The sequence below is a fragment of the Haliotis rubra genome, unplaced genomic scaffold, assembly GCF_003918875.1.
Source record: "Haliotis rubra isolate DU_JTF1 unplaced genomic scaffold, ASM391887v1 Scf462, whole genome shotgun sequence".
Taxonomy (NCBI): domain Eukaryota; kingdom Metazoa; phylum Mollusca; class Gastropoda; order Lepetellida; family Haliotidae; genus Haliotis; species Haliotis rubra.
The window spans coordinates 675,633-697,692 of record NW_025767149.1 but is presented as its reverse complement, the minus strand read 5'-3'; the positions used below and the strand labels follow the sequence as shown (position 1 = coordinate 697,692).

At 38.6% G+C, this 22,060-nt stretch overlaps 1 long non-coding RNA gene across 1 annotated transcript; it reads left to right on the top strand.

Moving 5' to 3' along the window:
• Nucleotides 1-2,264: 2,264 nt before the first annotated feature.
• LOC124290352 lies at nt 2,265-6,912 on the top strand. The gene is made up of 3 exons (XR_006901903.1): nt 2,265-2,332; nt 4,226-4,230; nt 6,902-6,912. It is a non-coding gene; the product is annotated as an uncharacterized LOC124290352 (long non-coding RNA).
• Nucleotides 6,913-22,060: the final 15,148 nt, after the last annotated feature.

Here is a 22,060-nt window from a genome sequence, read left to right as displayed (position 1 = left end):
ACATAAACTGTATCCAAACTGTGCATTGTCAAAATATTATCCCAGTTGATAAGTACGATAACAATGTCAAAGGTACATATAAACTTTAATGGAGGGATCATGAGACCATAACAAGTCGGGAGAATTTCAATTGAAAAGTCAATCACAATTAGATTGATAATAGAGCTGTCTTTGCGGGTGTACTCCAGGGTTCAGTATTAGGGCTGCTCTTGTTTATTGTATGTATATGATATAATTAAAGGTATAACTAGTAGTATACACCTTCTTGTGGATGATACTCCTTCTCTGATGACCCAAGGTAACTGATATTGATATGACCGATGATTTACAGCGAATTGCTGAATGGGCAGAAATATGGCAAGTATCTTTTAATTCCAATAAGACCGAGTCAACACGCTTTACTCGTAAATTGCAAAGAATCTCAAAGCTGAATGTACTGTCATTAATAACGTTTAAAGCCATAAACATGTAGGTCTTATACTACAGCATGATTGCCCGTGGAATGAACACATTAACGACATTGCAAGAAAAGTTGCACGAATGGTGAATTGTCTAAGAAGTCTCAAATATCTTTCAAACCGAAAAAACCCATTAGAAACCATGTACAAACAGTTCACATTACCATTTTTTGATTATTGCAGTCATATAAAGGACAATTGTACTAAACACCAAGCAGATATACTTAAAAAGATCAATTTTGATGCTCTTGGTACCAGCCATAATAAAATATACAAAGAACCTAATTGTCACCCCTTGTGTCGCAGAAGATACGATCATAAAATGACTATGTTTTACAAAATGGTCAATAACACTACGCCAAGTTGTCTTAGTAACCGTGTACCGCCTTGAGTATCAGATGCGATTGGTTATAATCTGCACGATGATTTAAATCTTCAGACTATAAACTGTAAAACTAAATTATGCGAGGTCCTTTCTTCCAGACACTGTATAATTATGGAATTCATTACCAGCCGAACATAGAGAAACCACGTCCCTTTGAAGATTCCAAAATGTAATTCTAAACGATTCTTCCATCACAAGGCTTAAGTATTTCAAAGTCATAACACCAAGGGATCTTTTTAACGTCAATTATCATTTAATTATTGCATTTTAAAAAGAAATATAATTGTTACATAAATTTTGATAAATGATTTGTAAATAGATAAATATTTTAAAATTGGTAGTTTAATTGAGCAGCTGAGATTGTGAGTAGCTGTATTCTCACAAGGGTTGAGGTATTGTAAACTTATTGTCCTCCAGTGGGGGTATGTAAGTCCCAAAACATTCAAAGTAAATTTAAACTTGCCATTATTTTTTACCGTAGAATATATGTTATTTTAATTTATGGCTAAATTGTCTAAACGTGCTGACAGCTGAAGGGATGATGTAAATCCAGCTAGAGTCCATGCAGGAAGCAAATGTACAATGACATATTTATATCTCCAACATCATCTTGCTGTTGTGGCCATAACTTTTAAGACTCTGTTCATTATTTCTTTTCATATTTCTTTACATCAATATATGTCAAACTATGTACTTTTACACGAAAGGGTTTGACCTAAAATCAATTTGGTGCGGAAATCAAACCTGTTCCTCATTGTAAACAAAGAACTTTTATTGAAGTTAACTCGTTTATAAATTTAACAGGCAGATTTGATTCAAAATAATTTGTTTATATGACATGTAATGTTTAACAATGATTGGCGTTATTTTTTTTAAAGTAACATTTATATATCATTCACACTGTACATTCATCATGACATGTATACTCTTCCATTGTATCCCGGAGCGATATTCACATAAACTTGTGCTTGTTTACCAATCCGGTTCCTTTCATTGGAAAAAATATGTTTAAATCCTATACTTTCAAACTGAAACTGTCTGGTTGTAAACATGCCTTCTTATGTAATCCCTCCCACAAAATGACAGTAATGATATTGGGAAATAACTCATGATTTGTCAGTATCAAGATTACCAACATATAGACGTTCTGAAGATTTCCCAATTTTCCCCACTGCCTCATACTCATGACCTTGGTAGCGTGATCGACAGGACAACACTCATGGCTTCCCATGAGCTTGCCCAGTCACAGTGATGCCATCCCACACAATCACCAACCGCCAAATGTGTCATGAGGTCTTAGGTTAATTGACGTTCATTTCGACGTTGCCAGACACGACCACGCCTCTTAGGAAATGCAAAGAGAATGGGAACTCATCTGAAAACATGACCAGCGACAATAAGCACAGTACACCATTTCCTTCTGTCATGAATAAGTGAGAATTGTATTTTAATTATGTTTTGGTTTTTTTAATTGCATGTGACCTTTAACGTATTCGCCACTTGATTTCGGTCATTTCTTCGAGTTTCCGGTATGCCAACAGTCTGAAGACGCTTCTCGCATTGCAGAAACAGCATGACCGTTGGTATACATAAAATCGATCACACGAACTTAAAAGCACCTGAATAAAAACAAGAAGAATCAATTATACTGACAGAACTAATGGAACACATCGGCCGTCTTTAAAGATGTCAATATCGTGAATGCAATCTTAATTGGTGCTACTGAGTGCGCGGGTTTTAGAGTTTTACAGACATAAGCATCCTTGCATGAGATGTTTGAAGTCATATTGTTTATTGGACTATGTATATTATGATGCCCTATTGTGTTTAAGAAGATATATGGAGGACTTGTACAATGCCCTGATTGATGTTTCTGGGCACCATATCCATTTATTTTGTCCTAGGACGGAGTGTAAACAATGCCTGTATTAAGATGGTCGTTAATATATACTTGATGCCGTCGTGTCCCTCATTACAAAGAGACTCGTAAATGAAAGCATTCCCTGTACACATAGCTCACTGTATATTCATGGAAGTATTTCGCTTTTGTTTGATTCTTTGTTATATATTTGATTGCCTCTCATAATCAGCCTAGGTTTCGTGGAAACCGTTCTTGCCCGGAATCCGTGTTCAGTTCATTGTTGTAAATGTGACAGCTGCCTCTCTAGGCAATGGATAAAAAAGCAATGAATATATGTGGGCGCATGTATTTACAGATGGAAGCTTTTGCCAGATCGTCGTTAACACATAGGCTGCTTTCCCAAAGACCTATACAGTTTTGTATCGTTGCCAAAAGATGAAAAAGCGTGTCCCGAACTTTAGTAATCTCACTTGACTCAAAAGCTGTCCACATCTGCTTCAACTAGATTTGTGTTTTGCAGAATTACCTGTGCCTGTGAGTATCATTTGGACTGATTGGATTACCCAATCGTTTTACCTGAAACAAAATGTTATTGGTCGTTTGATAGAAGTTATCCATTTCTTGACCTACATGGGTGGTGTGGTAGCCTAGTGGTTAAAGTGTTCACTCGTCACGCCTAAGATAAGGGTTCGTTTCCCCACATGGGTACTTTGTGTAAACCCCGTCCCTGGTTTCCCGCACCGTAATATTGCTGGAACATTGCTAAAAGCGCAGTCAAACCAAATTCACACTCTATTTACATATATTCACTATTTAACTCTGTTTCGAAGTATAATTTTTTTGTTCTTCTCATGAGACAACGCATTAGTGACTAGTGAGGTAGGCATTTACCGATTTGGCATGACGCTATGGGATCATCAACCTTGGATTAAAACCCACAGTCTGCTGATACTATTACAGCTATCCAAATGATACTCATAGCAAGAGTGAACGCGACTTGTTTCGGGTCATGTGTCGAACCAACGACACAGTTTCTCAATTCACCATTCGGACAGTTGTGAATTTGGTTATACTGAACAGATTGAAGAACTGATTCGTGACCAGGTAATTGGGAAATGTTCTTCACACACAGTGAGGATGAAGTTGTTAGAGAAAGGTGGTGACTTGAGCGCTCAAAAAGAATGAGAAGGTCAATCCAAAACAATTGAGAAGCCTTTGGAAGGAAATGCAATGAGAGATGCTAAACAGACAGGTTTCAAGATCGTGAGAGTCCCAAAGCCAGGGACCGCCTCCATTGTGTAGTGGTTAGAGTGTCCGCCCGGAGAGCGGAAGGTCGCGGGTTCGATCCCCGACTGCGTCATACCGAAAGACGTTAACATATGGTATTTGTTGGTCCCTGTCTGGCGCTTGGCATTAATGGGTGCATCAAGAACTGGTCGGAGTCAGTATAATGTGTCTGAGTGAGGTATTCATGCTTGAATGCGGCATGGTATCTCAGTGGGCTAGAAACTATAAAACCAGCTTCAGTCTTGGCTACTACAAGCAGTCGCACATACACATCCCCACGCATGCACGTCGTCATATGAGCGAAATATTCTCAAGCACGACGTTAAACCCAATTTCACCTCACCTCACCTCACCTCACCCCAAAGCCAGGAGGTAAAGACATGCGTGTATGTGTTGACATGAGAAGTGCACACGAAGCGGTGTAACGTATTAGACACCAAATGCCATGTTCTGAATTCAGCAAGCTAGATGTGAAATTTGCTTACCACCAGATTGAACTCTCACCAAAATCGAGGTGTATTACTACGTTCAGTACGCACAAAGGTCTTTACAAATATAAACGTCTGATATTCGGGATTTGCTGCGCACCAGATATGTTCCAGAAAATACTACAACAGGTGTTGCAAGAACGCCGAGGGGTTAGAAATAGCATGGAGGAAATCATTGTACATGTGGCTACTGTTGAAGAACACGACCTGAGGATGGCAGAAGTTCTTAGAGTACTGATGAAGAAAGGATTGACCTTGAATGCGGAGAAATGTCAATTCCGGATGGAAAAGCTGCAGTTTCTAGGACATGTACTGTCTGAAGAGGGAGTCAGTCCTGCAGAAGCAAAAGTGAAAGCGTTTCTGGAGATGAAGGAGCCAACAAACGCCAAAAACGTAAAACGTACTTAACTGGAGGATTCACCGAAAGTCTAGCAACGATTTCAGAGCCTTTGCTTAGATCAGCAAGAAGAACAGTTTGAATGAGAACAAGAACCACAAGAATCGTTCGTCAAGCTGATACAGTGTCTCGTCAGTGCCGATGTCTTGGGGTATTTTGACAAAAATGTGACAACTTAAGTGATAGCCCCTTGACGAAGGGGCAAGGAATAGCCAAGAAACGTTGTGATACTATAAAGAAGAAGTTGTCATCCATACTATTTGCCGTTTCCTTGAATACCAACTTCTAAATGCCTCTCAAGAACGACGAAATTTCACAAAATACGAACTGTTGTGAATAAGTATGGAAACATTGTAGAAGTTGGTTATGTAGATGGCCAGCTTTAAAAGAGAAATGTGATGCATGTGAAGAAGCATATCAGAAAGCCACAAAATGCTGATGTGTCTGATGTTGAACATGAACTGTTCGAGACCACAACGTGACTAAATAATGTGCCAACAAAGTACAAAGATTTTGTGCTTGGTTATATGGTTTAATGTTTCTTTCAGAGAAAGTGCATATGAACTCTAGAATATTCAATTACGATGGTGTTTGGAACAAAGTATGTTCCTGAGTTTATAACAGTGTTGAAAACACGTAGGGACATCCCTGTTTTATATATATGATTTAACAACATAACATGTTTTGGAATAAGGATAATGATAAGGTCACTTTGGCCTAGCTAAAGAATAGGAGTATTTCTTTACAGAATGTATTTTCATGATTATATGTGTTTTATATATGTTTTCACAGAAAAACACTTTTGATTCTGAAAAAAAGTAATTCTCTTTGTAATAAAAGTAAGGTTTCCTTATTATAAATAAATGTAATTCTATTTTTCTTTATTTACTGAAAGGTAAAGATGGATGTTGTGTTTGTACCATTATTATATTGCGAACCGATCCACATTCCGTATTTGAATACGCATTTTGATAAACCGGCATCAACGCATGCGCAGAAGTCTGTATCCGGTCACTGAATATACTGACAGAAGTGTGGCAACTATGAATGTGTCATGTCTCTCAGAACATGTGCTTGCTTTAAAGCAGTCCGGAATAAAACTTAAATATGTATTCTACAGTTTCATACTGACTAAATTGTACCACCGTGATGTTGCTGGAATATTGCTAAAAGCGGCGTAAAACCATACTCACTCACTAATTTGTTCGTTTTCTAGAAATAATGACGTTAGAAATACAAACAACTGCCATCGATGTCTCAAACAGATTATTTTCTCCCTGGTTACTCCTAGACTGTTGTTCTGTTCGGATAGTGTTGTGGAGTAACCCCAGCCTCAAGATACTATTGACCCATTCTAAGGCTGTTAGTTTAATGTTTGACGTTGAGCAGTACCTTTGTCAATCAATTGAATGATGCATCAGAAAGGAAATGTAAATATATTTGAGAGTGCGTTTTTATGGACTGTATTGAACTATGTAATTAATTTTCAAGTTTCAAGACTTATAGGATGTAATAAGTGCTTTCGATATTTGCTCACACGTGTACAAACATCAGGTATTTAAAAGAACATTTGAGCGGCTGGTCAGGCGTTTGCTGTTCGTTTTCAGGTTAGACATGAAGACTGAAATCGGCAGTCATGTTTGGGTCGTTTTTCGTCTTGTATTACAGGGCTTACTCTCTTGGATTTTACCGAAACAGCAGTGAAAGTGTGCACCGACAATGTACCCTTTGTTCAAAGGGAATATAAGTTAACAAATGCTGTAATCCTGTCCACAAACGCAAGTGGACTTATGACCTGTGCACGCTACTGTCTTGGGAAAAAATATTGTGTGTCATTTAACTATGATCCAGAAAATCATCAGTGTGATCTCAACTATGAGTCATCTGATAGCACAGGCGCACACATTATTTCTTTTTCAAGCTTTCTCTTCTCGGACATTCAACATTGGCCACAGCGACTGTCTGCTATGTGCACCAACCATGTGTGTCCTCTCAATACCATTTGCATTCCTGAATTAGAACCAGTTTGTAAGGTTTCTGGTTGTTTAATGTCTGATCTCCCTGTCATTCCCCATGCAGTTTTAAATACCACAGTATCGGCTCGGGAGCTTCCTATAGGAACTATTGTGAAGTATGTATGTGAATCCGATTTCTACGCCGCAGCCTCTGCGGCATGTGGACTGAGTGGAAATTGGTCGTACACAGGTTGTCGTTTAGCTGTACCATCATCCTGTCTTGAGGTGAAGCAGTGTGGGCCGGCCAGTGTTGATGGGGAGTACTGGATCAGGTTGCCTAACTTCGATTTCTATCCAACTCGCGTCTACTGTCGCAATATGACAAGCGGGGAGCCTGAGGAATTCCTGACACTTCACCATGAAAATTATGGTATTTACCCCAGTAAGACTAACCGACACTGCTTGGGAGAAGGAAATTTGTATTACACTTGTAAAGGGCGTCAAGGTGAAGTATGGTTCTCTAAAATTAAAGTTGATCCAGTCACAATGTACGTTTCAGTTGGTGACACCACGTATGCAAACATTTCACAAAGACCTCCAAAGTACGGATATGCGAGAGATTGTTATGGTACCAATGAAGATTTGAAGGTCAGGTCTTGTGGAACAAAAGGGGAATTTACCATCGATCTGCGAGGAACAGGATGGATCGTGTCAAAAGACCAACAGTGGACAACTGTAGGCTACAAATCTGCTATACAGACTTTGTCAAGAAGTTCGGAGGGAGCTGTTATTCATCTCAAATGTGGCGGATTTGACGGAGGTTGTATTCCCAAGGGATGGTTGGCGTTAGTACCGAATGTGTTGGACAATATCACTGAAAGTTCAGCTGTCAAGTACCAGTGTAACTGACGACTGTCATATATGATGAATTGATCGCTCATTTTAAAACATGGCCAAGTAGATGTAGATAAAAACGCATTTATACCAGAGAAATGAAAGATGATTTTACAACCACAAATATTTTTATGTTTGTCGCTTACCCATGGCATCACCTATGTCTGCAGTGCATTTGGATTGAAAAAACGGCAGGTACGCTAGTAACTATGAACAATGTAGGAGTTGATAAATAACATGAAAGGTATGATACTTTATGGATAACAACTTCTTAATCATATGATGATGCGACGTTGCGGCATAAATTCTTATGCTGTTGTAAAACAAGAGTGAAGTAATACTGCACCAAACTAACTTATGTTTATCTAACAGGGATTACGTTTTGTTTGTTTGTTTGTTGTTTAACGCCGTGCTCAGCAATATTCCAGCTGTATGGCGGCGGACTGTAAATAATCGAGTCTGGATCAGACAATCCCGTGATCAACAGCATAAGCATCTATCTATGCAATTTGGATACGATGACATGTGTCAACCAAGTCGGCGAGTCTGACCACTCGATCCCGTTATTCGCCTCTTACCACAAGCATGGGTTGCAGAAGACCTATTCTAACCCGGACCACTGGTTAGGGATTAATTAAGACAACATGGGGGTATGTATCAAAGGGATAAACAATGGATATTGGCAATAATGCAGTAAAGTAGGAGGAAGCTAACTGTTGAAAAGACGGAACAAAATATGAGATCGGATTCATTAGCAATGATGACTGGTGTGCTCTGTTCTGTTGTATTTATCAATTCATTATAGGATGGGATGAGGTTTCCTTAGTCTCTGATGATTGGGATTTGAACTGCTTTTGTCAATTTTGTTTTGGTCCTGGAGTGATTTTGAAAATATTTCTACAGTATCCCACTTGATGTTGTGATTAGGAAAGTTGACGATATCTCTGACCACATCATCAACATGTTTTAGATATTTTTAGCTTCAGGATTGTTGATGCCTTTGATGTATACATTTCACAACGTTTGAGGTACAATCGAGCGTGCTCTTTTTATCAGGATTTCAAAGAGGGTCATACCACTCTTGCTCAAATGTTGTTTGATCAAGGTTACAACATTCAAGGCCTCAGTAGAGCTTTCAGGGGGTTTTATGGTTGACATATGAAGGACAAAAACGATGCCCGATGCAATTCCCTATTTTGACGTATACCATACGTATTTCAGGTGTCCAATTGACTAGACTTAGCACATGTTTATGACGGGTGCCACCGGTGGAGCAGGATACGCTCACCTTCTTGTGAACACCTGGTGTCATCACTATTTCATAGTGATTCATAAACACATGCTCTGTCATCGTATTGCATTTTGACAATCACTGGATCTTCTGGTCTAGACACGATTCATTTACAAACAACATCATACAGCTGTAATGCAGCTGAAATAAATAACTGCTCATGATATGGTCACAATTGTACAATCGACTCTGCTTTTAGCAGGGATTTCTTATGAATGTGGAAAGGCTTTTTACGCTTCTATTTGTTTGATTGTGCATGCTTATATGTTTTAAACCTTTACGGTTAATTATATTAATTTCTTCATTTATGCCTTGAAAGATAATTGGGGCGGTGGGGTAGCCTAGTGGTTAAAGCGTTCGCTCGTCACGCTGAAGACCTGGGTTCGATTCCCACATGGGTACAATATGTGAAGCCCATTTCTGGTGTCCCCTGCCGTGATATTGCTGGAATATGCTAAAAACGGCGTAAAACTAATCTCAATCACACACTCACTGAAAGATAATTCTCACAAATGTTCTGCAGGTGTTTCGATTTTTGTCGTTTGTTGTGTTGTCCTGTTTTTATTCTTGAGCTGTTGAAAGGTGGACGTGATTGTTATGTTTGACATTCAACTGTAAGGGTGTTTTTAATATGTATTTTAGAATAACACAGTTGTGGCATGATTAATCAAAAACAAATAAAACCAAAAACACGCATTTGTACTTTTATAATCGTATTTTCTAAATATACATAGGCGTGTTAAACAAGTATAGACGGATGGCTCAGTTCAAGTTAGTGACTTGTAACTTTCAGTGTTTCTGGGTTTTGTTTGGCGCTTCAGACATGTATAGAGCTAGGGTCAACGTAGTGTGTGGTACAGACCCTGAAGCAAAGATATCCAAGAAAGACCACGCAAGTCTAGAAAATGTGGCAAGTCTAGATTTCCTCAGCTTCTGAAAATGAAGAAAGTCTCATGGCTCCTTTTCATTATATTTTATTTTTTTTACTATGAACTTTTTTAAGTAAAATATGTTCATTTCAGAAACTAGTTGTTAGTCTAGGGTCAACGCTACTGCAACGACAATCAAACCGATTTACGACAGTTCGACTAGGTTTACGACTGGGAGTGAGCTCCCTTGGAGTTTTTGTACGTGTGAGAAACGACGTCCGATTCACTGTGTGTTTTTAGATCAGATTACCGTCCGTGCGTCCGTCACGGTGCTTTTACGGACTCTTCCGCCATGTTATGAGTGAGTTAGTTTAGTTTTACGCCGCACTCAGCAATATTCCAGCTATATGGCAGCGGTCTGTAAATAATCGAGTCTGGACCAGACAATCCAGTGATCAACAGCATTAGCATCGATCTGCGCAACTGGGAACCGATGACATGTGTCAAGCATGGGTTACTGAAGATCAATATTCTAACGCTTACCTTCACTGTTGTCCATGTTATGAGTGAATAAACATCGTGTTATTTTAAAAATAACATGGAATTGTGGATAATCCAGGATTATGGATCAGCTATAGCTACGAATATTAGTTTTATATAAACCTTTCTTAAAGTACTTTTATATCACTGGATGTCAGTTCCATGAAGGAAGGGGCGGTGGGGTAGCCTAGTGGTTAAAGCGTTGGCGCGTCACGCCGAAGACCCGGGTTCGAATCCCCACATGGGTACAATGTGTGAAGCCCATTTTGGTGTCCCCCGCCGTGATGTTGCTGGAATATTGCTAAAAGCGGCGTAAAACCAAAACTCAGTCAGTTCCATGAAGGAGGAGCGTTCTATGTAGCACAGGGACAAGAAACATACTTGTACGCCATTGGCAATGTTACCACAAGCCAAGACTGAAATCAGGGGGAATGTGGGAATCTAAGTCTCTATGAAAAGGTATGCTTTCTTGGACATCTAGTCAAGAACATACCGTGGCCAGTGTGGCTTTAAGGTTTTGCTACAACTGTCTTGCATTTTATGTTTTGGGGTCCTTTTGATGTTGCCTTTTCGTGTTATTTAGAGTCACAAATTTGTAGAGAAAATATGGTTGTCATTTTGAACAGCCTCCCGGATGTTCAGAGATATCAAGTCATTCTCCCAGGACGTAATGAGAACTATGAGGTACATAAATATTAACCACACTCAGGTTATTTAATCAGTTTGATACGTGACTAACCTGGATCAGTTTTGGCTAGTTATCAGCTAGCAACATGTAATCGAACTGACATATTATTTAGAGCGTCAGTAAACCTAACTAACTCACTAAAACAAATGTAAGGCATTTTGATGGAGGTGGGTTTAACATATGCCTCCATTCGCTGTTGTTGCTCTCGTGAATGCTAATGAAAACGACAGTTTGTGAATATCGATTGTGCAGTCACGAAGAAAATGTTCCTTATCAACTTCATCCTCAGTTTACGTTTCTTCCATTAGGTGCCATTCTTCCGTAGAGTATAAGGTTTAGGAACAATACATAGTCACTGTTCACTGTATGTAGGAGTCTCTTGAGATGAGAATAGACTGCTGACAATAGTGACAAACTGTCATAAAAGATACTAAGTGTCCATTAGTTTTCAGAACACTTAGGGCATATACTTATTATTTTGTGTTTACTCCAGATGGACATATTCACATTTTTGTTCATTCAGTTTGGGCATATGCACAGATTATTCAACTTGGGTGTGTATGAAGATATTCAAAGTTCATGTACTGAATGTCTACATTAGCACACTTTATCTTGATCAAACATGGTTAGACTAACATCTTTTGCTTACTTACTATTTCCGTTCTTTGATTATATGCCTGCACAATAAATTATATCAAAATCATTTGCTTGAGTGATATTCTAGAAGTTAGTGGTATAGAGATGACAAGACTTTATGGATGAGCAACTTCTTTATTTTGACAATGGCGACGTGTTATAGATTCTTGTACCGTTTTCAAGCATATGCCCTCACGTGACAGATGCTCGTGCATTTTAGAGGTTGGGAAGTACATTGTAGAACAAACTTTATGGATAAGAACTTTTTTCGTGAGTGCGACGTTTCGATACAGATTCTTGTACCGTTGTCAAGCTTATGACGCCGGCGCACACGGGACGTTCACTGTCGTACTGTCACTTTAGCATTAACAACATGTTTGAATAAGAAACAAGGCAGTGTCTGAATGCACATTCATGTTTATTCAGTGAAATGAAAATGTCTGAAAACACTTATCAAATTTCAATGATCATATATTATCGGCAGAATTAAAATTATAAACTATTTTTCGCAATGTTATTGAAAACAACGATTCTCGGACACATGCTTCGGCAGCGGGTCCACAGTAACAATGTCAAAGAGCAAAGTAACGATGTTTCGGGGAAATCATTAAATATTGAATAAACTAATGAATAAAATCAACAATAGCATTCATAAAAGTTGTCAAACGTACATATAACATTGCCATGTTAGTGGCAAACACTTGTTGTTTATTATATTGTTGACACTTATTGTCATACCTTGTTTCTTAACACAAGGAAAAACACATTGCTTTTCAGAAGTTAAAATGACTTGTATTGTGTGTGTCAACATTGCGCCTAATGCCAAATAACTTGACGTCATGCGTATATTTTGTATACACAGTTTTCAGTTTAATTTGTATAGCTTTGGATGAGCTTACCCAACATAACACTTGTATTTCCACTTTCGAAAATGATTTATGTTATGCAATATAGACAAGCGGTGGGCTCATTTGTTTGTCATATTTATAGCAAATCTGTCTGTAAATGTATCCATTTCCTATATTATGTCTTAATAGCAAACAAATTTCCCTTATTATCATTCTTTTTCTTTTGATCTGTGGTGATGTTCACCCAAATCTGGGACCATTGGGAAATGCTGATCTTAAGATAATACATTTAAACGCACGGAGTTTCAGAGATAAGGTAGATATATTCCAGGCTGAGCTGGAATAATATGATGTCATTTGTATTAAAGAATCATGGTTGCATCATGGTGTAGACAGCATTGACACACCAATTCTAGGTTTCCATTTGCCATTAAGTAAAGATAGACAGAGATGGGGTGGAGGTGTAGCAGTATATATACTATCCACATAAAGAAACTGTGCATTGTCAAAATATTATCCCAGTTGATAAGTACGATAACAATGTCAAAGGTACATATAAACTTTAATGGAGGGATCATGAGACCATAACAAGTCGGGAGAATTTCAATTGAAAAGTCAATCACAATTAGATTGATAATAGAGCTGTCTTTGCGGGTGTACTCCAGGGTTCAGTATTAGGGCCGCTCTTGTTTATTGTATGTATATGATATAATTAAAGGTATAACTAGTAGTATACACCTTCTTGTGGATGATACTCCTTCTCTGATGACCCAAGGTAACTGATATTGATATGACCGATGATTTACAGCGAATTGCTGAATGGGCAGAAATATGGCAAGTATCTTTTAATTCCAATAAGACCGAGTCAACACGCTTTACTCGTAAATTGCAAAGAATCTCAAAGCTGAATGTACTGTCATTAATAACGTTTAAAGCCATAAACATGTAGGTCTTATACTACAGCATGATTGCCCGTGGAATGAACACATTAACGACATTGCAAGAAAAGTTGCACGAATGGTGAATTGTCTAAGAAGTCTCAAATATCTTTCAAACCGAAAAAACCCATTAGAAACCATGTACAAACAGTTCACATTACCATTTTTGATTATTGCAGTCATATAAAGGACAATTGTACTAAACACCAAGCAGATATACTTAAAAAGATCAATTTTGATGCTCTTGGTACCAGCCATAATAAAATATACAAAGAACCTAATTGTCACCCCTTGTGTCGCAGAAGATACGATCATAAAATGACTATGTTTTACAAAATGATCAACAACACTACGCCAAGTTGTCTTAGTAACCGTGTACCGCCTTGAGTATCAGATGCGATTGGTTATAATCTGCACGATGATTTAAATCTTCAGACTATAAACTGTAAAACTAAATTATGCGAGGTCCTTTCTTCCAGATACTGTATAATTATGGAATTCATTACCAGCCGAACATAGAGAAACCACGTCCCTTTGAAGATTCCAAAATGTAATTCTAAACGATTCTTCCATCACAAGGCTTAAGTATTTCAAAGTCATAACACAAAGGGATCTTTTTAACGTCAATTATCATTTAATTATTGCATTTTAAAAAGAAATATAATTGTTACATAAATTTTGATAAATGATTTGTAAATAGATAAATATTTTAAAATTGGTAGTTTAATTGAGCAGCTGAGATTGTGAGTAGCTGTATTCTCACAAGGGTTGAGGTATTGTAAACTTATTGTCCTCCTGTGGGGGTATGTAAGTCCCAAACCATTCAAAGTAAATTTAAACTTGCCATTATTTTTTACCGTAGAATATATGTTATTTTAATTTATGGCTAAAAGTGCTGACAGCTGAAGGGATGATGTATATCCAGCTAGAGTCCATGCAGGAAGCAAATGTACTGTAACTCCCCATGGCCTTAATACATACAAATATGACATATTTATATCTCCAACATCATCTTGCTGTTGTGGCCATAACTTTTAAGACTCTGTTCATTATTTCTTTTCATGTGCTTTTTACATCAATATATGTCAAACTATGTACTTTTACACGAAAGGGTTTGACCTAAAATCAATTTGGTGTGGAAATCAAACCTGTTCCTCATTGTAAACAAAGAACTTTTATTGAAGTTCACTCGTTTATAAATTTAACAGACAGATTTGATTCAAAATAATTAGTTTATATGACATGTAATGTTTAACAATGATTGGCGTTATTTTTTTAAAGTAACATTTATATATCATTCACACTGTACATTCATCATGACATGTATACTCTTCCATTGTATCCCGGAGCGATATTCACATAAACTTGTGCTTGTTTACCAATCCGGTTCCTTTCATTGGAAAAAATATGTTTAAATCCTATACTTTCAAACTGAAACTGTCTGGTTGTAAACATGCCTTCTTATGTAATCCCTCCCACAAAATGACAGTAATGACATTGGGAAATAACTCATGATTTGTCAGTATCACGATTACCAACATATAGACGTTCTGAAGATTTCCCAATTTTTGCCACTGCCTCATACTCATCACCTTGGTAGCGTGATCGACAGGACAACACTCATGGCTTCCCATGAGCTTGCCCAGTCACAGTGATGCCATCCCACACAATCACCAACCGCCAAATGTGTCATGAGGTCTTAGGTTAATTGACGTTCATTTCGACGTTGCCAGACACGACCACGCCTCTTAGGAAATGCAAAGAGAATGGGAACTCATCTGAAAACATGACCAGCGACAATAAGCACAGTACACCATTTCCTTCTGTCATGAATAAGTGAGAATTGTATTTTAATTATGTTTTTGTTTTTTTAATTGCATGTGACCTTTAACGTATTCGCCACTTGATTTCGGTCATTTCTTCGAGTTTCCGGTATGCCAACAGTCTGAAGACGCTTCTCGCATTGCAGAAACAGCATGACGGTTGGTATACATAAAATCGATCACACGAACTTAAAAGCACCTGAATAAAAACAAGAAGAATCAATTATACTGACAGAACTAATGGAACACATCGGCCGTCTTTAAAGATTCCAATATCGTGAATGCAATCTTAATTGGTGCTACTGAGTGCGCGGGTTTTAGAGTTTTACAGACATAAGCATTCTTGCATGAGATGTTTGAAGTCATATTGTTTATTAGACTATGTATTTTATGATGCCCTATTGTGTTTAAGAAGATATATGGAGGACTTGTACAATGTCCTGATTGATGTTTCTGGGCACCATATCCATTTATTTTGACCTAGGACGGAATGTAAACAATGCCTGTATTAAGATGGTCGTTAATATATACTTGATGCCGTCGTGTCCCTCATTACAAAGAGACTCGTAAATAAAAGCATTCCCCGTACGTATAGCTCGCTGTATATACATGGAAGTATTTCGCTTTTGTTTGATTCTTTGTTATATATTTAATTGCCTCTCATAATCAGCCTAGGTTTCGTGGAAACCGTTCTTGCCCGGAATCCGTGTTCAGTTCATTGTTGTAAATGTGACAGCTGCCTCTCTAGGCAATGGAAAAAAAAGCAATGAATATATGTGGGCGCATGTATTTACAGATGGAAGCTTTTGCCAGATCGTCGTTAACACATAGGCTGCTTTCCCAAAGACCTATACAGTTTTGTATCGTTGCCAAAAGATGAAAAAGCGTGTCCCGAACTTTAGTAATCTCACTTGACTCAAAAGCTGTCCACATCTGCTTCAACTAGATTTGTGTTTTGCAGAATTACCTGTGCCTGTGAGTATCATTTGGACTGATTGGATTACCCAATCGTTTTACCTGAAACAAAATGTTATTGGTCGTTTGATAGAAGTTATCCATTTCTTGACCTACATGGGTGGTGTGGTAGCCTAGTGGTTAAAGTGTTCACTCGTCACGCCTAAGATAAGGGTTCGTTTCCCCACATGGGTACTTTGTGTAAACCCCGTCCCTGGTTTCCCGCACCGTAATATTGCTGGAACATTGCTAAAAGCGCAGTCAAACCAAATTCACACTCTATTTACATATATTCACTATTTAACTCTGTTTCGAAGTATAATTTTTTTGTTCTTCTCATGAGACAACGCATTAGTGACTAGTGAGGTAGGCATTTACCGATTTGGCATGATGCTAAGGGATCATCAACCTTGGATTAAAACCCACAGTCTGCTGATACTATTACAGCTATCCAAATGATACTCATAGCAAGAGTGAACGCCACGTGTTTCGGGTCATGTGTCGAACCAACGACACAGTTTCTCAATTCAACATTCGGACAGTTGTGAATTTGGTTATATTGAACAGATTGAAGAACTGATTCGTGACCAGGTAATTGGGAAATGTTCTTCACACACAGTGAGGATGAAGTTGTTAGAGAAAGGTGGTGACTTGAGCGCTCAAAAAGAATGAGAAGGTCAATCCAAAACAATTGAGAAGCCTTTGGAAGGAAATGCAATGAGAGATGCTAAACAGACAGGTTTCAAGATCGTGAGAGTCCCAAAGCCAGGGACCGCCTCCATTGTGTAGTGGTTAGAGTGTCCGCCCGGAGAGCGGAAGGTCGCGGGTTCGATCCCCGACTGCGTCATACCGAAAGACGTTAACATATGGTATTTGTTGGTCCCTGTCTGGCGCTTGGCATTAATGGGTGCATCAAGAACTGGTCGGAGTCAGTATAATGTGTCTGAGTGAGGTATTCATGCTTGAATGCGGCATGGTATCTCAGTGGGCTAGAAACTATAAAACCAGCTTCAGTCTTGGCTACTACAAGCAGTCGCACATACACATCCCCACGCATGCACGTCGTCATATGAGCGAAATATTCTCAAGCACGACGTTAAACCCAATTTCACCTCACCTCACCTCACCCAAAGCCAGGAGGTAAAGACATGCGTGTATGTATTGACATGAGAAGTGCACACGAAGCGGTGTAACGTATTAGACACCATATGCCATGTTCTGAATTCAGCAAGCTAGATGTGAAATTTGCTTACCACCAGATTGAACTCTCACCAAAATCGAGGCGTATCACTACGTTCAGTACGCACAAAGGTCTTTACAAATATAAACGTCTGATATTCGGGATTTGCTGCGCACCAGATATGTTCCAGAAAATACTACAACAGGTGTTGCAAGAACGCCGAGGGGTTAGAAATAGCATGGAGGAAATCATTGTACATGTGGCTACTGTTGAAGAACACGACCTGAGGATGGCAGAAGTTCTTAGAGTACTGATGAAGAAAGTATTGACCTTGAATGCGGAGAAATGTCAATTCCGGATGGAAAAGCTGCAGTTTCTAGGACATGTACTGTCTGAAGAGGGAGTCAGTCCTGCTGAAGCAAAAGTGAAAGCGGTTCTGGAGATGAAGGAGCCAACAAACGCCAAAAACGTACGCAGTTTCCTTTGACTTGTCAACTTAACCGGAGGATTCGCCGAAAATCTAGCAACGATTTCAGAGCCCTTGCTTAGATCAACAAGAAGAACAGTTTGAGTGAGAACAAGAACAGCAAGAATCGTTCGTCAAGCTGAAACCGTGTCTCGTTAGTGCCGATGTCTTGGGGTATTTTGACAAAAATGTGACAATTGAAGTGATAGCCCCTTGACGAAGGGGCAAGGAATAGCCAAGAAACGTTGTGATATACAATAAAGAAGAGGTTGTCATCCATAATATTTCTAAATGCCTCATAAGAACCACAAAATTTCACAAAATACGAACTGTTGTGAATAAGTATGGAAACATTGTAGAAGCTGGTTCTGCAAATGGCCAGCTCTAAAAGAGAAATGTGATGCATGTGAAGAAGCATATCAGAAAGCCAGAAAATGCTGATGTGTCTCATGTTGAACATGAACTGTTCGAGACCACAACGTGACAAAAAACTGTGCCAACAAAGTACAAAGAATTTGTGCTTGGTTATATGGTCTGTTAAATGTTTCTTTCAGAGAAAGTGCATATGAACTCTAGAATTTTCAACCAGACGGGCCAGTAAATCTCCACAGTCACTGGCCCGACTGGCTACTGATTTTCATAGGGTCATTTTGTAAATATATCACTCTCTCCGACTTGTTAAGTTATAATACACTCTTAAATCATGCAAGATTATGGCCTGATAAAAATGTTCATCATATTAGCAGCTTAATGATGAAACCCGTGTCTACAATCAAATATTGGGCTTGTGGATTATTTTGTGGGCTATACTCCGTTTGGCTCAAAAGCGGACTAATAAACACATAATACTCAATGAAACGCTGATCCTAATCAAAACATCAGACCAACTCTGTGATTATTATTTTGTAGAATGTATGTCCTAAAATTAAAGAAGTTGTTTAACACACTATCATTAACATTTTGACACAGTTCACTATTTGTTACGAGGGAGGAGTGCAAAGAGAGGAACAGCCATGTGTACGTAAAGAACGTGCACAAGTGTCGCCAAAGTTGAATCGTTTACCTGTGCTGTACCGTCTCCATCATTTCCCCCCATGGTCCCTACTATGGTGACCAGCCTTCAGTTGCTGGTGATCTATAGCCCGTGTTTATATTGTATTGTTGTCCATAGTGATATCTATTTTATGATAACGTACTAGTTTTAATCTTTAGAGCTGTGATACTCTAGTAGTTCTACTGTCCTTCGATGGCAGAGTTTTGTGTTCTAAATTTATTGATTTTAATCTTGATATAAATTAAATTGTTCTCGTCACGATATGGCTGAAATATTGCCGATGTGACGTTAAATATTAACTTACTCACTCCATCCTTTCTCGCACACCTGCCTGTTCCTCTCTATGCTCTCCTCCCTCGTAACAAATAGTGAACTTTATCATTTTAATGATAGTTTATTAAACAACTTTTATATTTTTAGGACATAAATTCTGTATGGTATGATGTCTTAATTAAGATCAGCGTTTCATTTAGTATTATATGTTTATTAGTTTTCGACTTAGATTGCAATTCATCGGTCCGCTTTTGAGCCAAATGTACCATAGTAACTTTGAGGCATAGCTAGCCCGACTGGCTAGCAACATTTTGAAACTATTTCGCACACTGCCTACAAAGCCTCAGGATTTCCAAAATGTAATAACAAAATATGCAAATACCAGTTAGGCGATAGATGGAAGACCGTGTAACCAAATCTCGTTCATTTCGTGTGAATACAAATCTGTTTGTGTCAGGGCGAAAACGTTTGTATAATGTATGATATAATACATGAGTATTTTGAGGTCATGAAAATTGTTTATTGTGTGCATGCTTTAAATGTTTCAACCTTAAAGTTTATTATATTCATTGCCACATTTACGCCTTGTGCGATGGATCTGACCAATGTTCTTCCGATGTTTCGATTTTGCCATATTGTTTTTGTCATGGTTTATGCTTGAACTGTTGAACATGTTGATGTGGCTGCTATATTTGACGTTCTTGCGTATGTAGTTGAAATATCATAGGGCGTGGTGACATTATTAACACAAATATAAATCGAAACACACACTTAAAGTTTTGTAATCATATTTTCTGAATATCCACAGGTGTGATAAGCAAGTATACACGGGTAGCTCAGTTCAAGTTAGTAACTTGTAACTTTCAGACTTTCTGTTTTTCAGGCACTTCAGACACGTATATAAGTGTGAGAGTAGTGAGTTTTGGTAAACGCCACAAATATTTATATGTAACTAACGGAATAAAGTAACTGTGCATAACATAAAATTGCATAAAATAAACGTTGTTCGAAAAGTTATAAAAATAACCTAAATAGACATGCAGCAAAGCACTTTGCATGAAATATTGATGCATCGTGCGTGGCACGTGCACAGTGAACTTACTAACTTTTTGCATGCTTTTAGACACTTGAAGATCCAACACCTGATATTGAAAATTGAAGAACGGTTTATTTTTCTCTTGCCTTTAACTGTTGTGGAGAACACGTTAATTTCAACCCAAACTGCGCGTACGTCATGCCACGGCTTACAAAAAATGAGCGTCCCCGCGAAGTGACGCAGCGCTCAGATACATACTTGCACTTCATCGGGAATGTTGCCAACGAACCAAGACTGATAACCAGAGTGAATGTGGGAATCTAACTCTCTAAAAAGGTATACAATGTGTGCTTTCTTGGACACAATGGGAAATATGAGCTGCATAAATATCGAGTTTAGCAGTTTGATAAATGCCTAGAGCCTGCATCACTTTCCTTTAGCTGCCATATTGTAAAAGAACTGAAATGTTATTAAATGCCTACTAACAGATGTAATGCCTATCGATTGAGGTTGGTTTACGATCCAATCATTTTTATTCCTGTCCTGAATGTTTTTGAAAACGGCAATTAACGTTTAAGTTTTAAGGTAGAATATCGATTGTGCAGTCCCGTAGAAAACGTCCCATACTCAGTTTAGTTTCTTCCATTAGGTGCCATCAATCCGTAATGGATAATGTTTTAGAAAAGCACACAAGGACTCTCGTTAAGTATGTAGGAGCCTTTCGAGATGAGAATAGACCAGCATGGCCATGCTGTACTGCCGTATCTTGCTGTTACTCGAGACCCCTGGCCCATAGAACATTTCAGTAGGGTATTTTAATAGTGTTAAAAGTTATTGTGGCACACAAATAATATACAGAATCAAGATGTCGTGAATTATTAAATGGAAAGAAAGGTGTAGTCACGATCAACAGTCCATGAGATCAACACACTTTGTACATACAAATGAACAACAATACAACAGGTGGATCACATGCAAGTTTACACGATCAACAGCAAGTGTGTCGACCATGTGCATTGATGCAGATCTGACACTTTCGCCTTATTGAGGCCACAGATGGGAATCCTGGGAATGATTCCGTTCATTGTCGGCAATCTGTGAAGCGGTCATAAAACCTATGTCACCTCATCACTCGTTTGTTTGACGCAAACGCGTTCACCAGAAGAAACGTGCGCCAGCATTTCTGTGTTTCTGCAACATCGAAGCCCTGGAAGCCTTCATAACCGATGTAACTGCCTGAGTTTGCTGATTTCTGCCGAATCAGTCACCTCTCATATAGACGTGGTTTATGAATCTCGAGGTCAAGGGTATATTACGTGTCTGGTTGGCTCTGATCCTTACTTCGCAGTTACGTGCATGTTGGCAACTAGGGTTGTAACGATGCATCGAACTATCGATGGATTGCAAAAAAGTCTCCGATAGCAATTAATCGGTGGTAGATACGAAAAACTATCGATGCATCGATAGTATGTGTGACTATCGATAGTTCAGTAACTGACTTCCGTTGATAAATGCGCAGCGCAAAATACAGGAAGTACCAGATTCGTTCACTTTGATTTTGAGTTATCCAATAATTGTTTCCCCCTCAATAGTCACCCCCATTTGGAAACTGTCAACTCCAAAGCGACCTGAGTTACCCTGACCTCCAAATGTGTGCAGTGTCAGAGCCAGAGGTTCTTCCAGCAACTAGTATCGCCCATCGTTCTTATATATATGCAATGTCAGCCAGCACTTCAAGT